Genomic DNA, 837 nt, shown 5'->3' with positions numbered 1-837 from the left:
CCCCCTCTATATATGATATAGATAGGCCTCTATTCCACACACACATTGCATTGTGTCACGTTTTTGTTTGAGATATCAGCGGTACATATCTCTCTAACATTTGTAGCTAGCACTAACTTTCTCTCGTGCATGCACACGCCCTCCTCGCCCTCCCCCTCCCTCAACATTCTATCCATCGCGCACATTCATTATTTTCATTAGGTCATTCTCTCACAGTCTCCACAACTCCTTATTTTTGACACACACCGATCGATAAACCCCTCTAGCGATGTCTGCCTACCACATACACACACACTTTTCATCTCCTCCTTTCTCTATCCATGCCTCATGTCTCTCATACGGTCCCATACACGAGTAAACTCTCGCCCCTCTTTTCATCGAACTCACAATCGCACACTCCTCCCCCTATCTAGTATGCCTCTCGCACCACCTCCTAGATCCATCCCTCTCTCTATATCCATCTCCCTGGGCCTTATTTTCCTCTAACAAATGAAAGTACACCGACCGATCTCCCACTATACATATAGCTATCTAGGTTGTTTATAACTCGTTTTCCCCATGTGCCGATCGATCTACCTCATTAATTATGTCTCTCCCTTCCTCTGACACACAACAATTGATTTACCGATCTAGTTGGGTCTGCTTACCAAACACATATGGTCCGCTTCCTCATCCATGCATGCCTCCCGACACTTCTATCACGCACATGCACACACAGAAACACACACCCTCTCTTCTTGATATTGCAGTTGTACCCTTAGTTTGTCTAGTAGGCCTCTCCCACCATCTCCGAGAAGCAACTCCACCACCCCTCCGACTCTCTCTCTCTCTCTCTCT

The sequence above is a fragment of the Triticum dicoccoides genome, chromosome 3B (assembly GCF_002162155.2).
Source record: "Triticum dicoccoides isolate Atlit2015 ecotype Zavitan chromosome 3B, WEW_v2.0, whole genome shotgun sequence".
In the NCBI taxonomy this organism is placed as follows: domain Eukaryota; kingdom Viridiplantae; phylum Streptophyta; class Magnoliopsida; order Poales; family Poaceae; genus Triticum; species Triticum dicoccoides.
Note: the sequence above shows the minus strand (reverse complement) of the source record.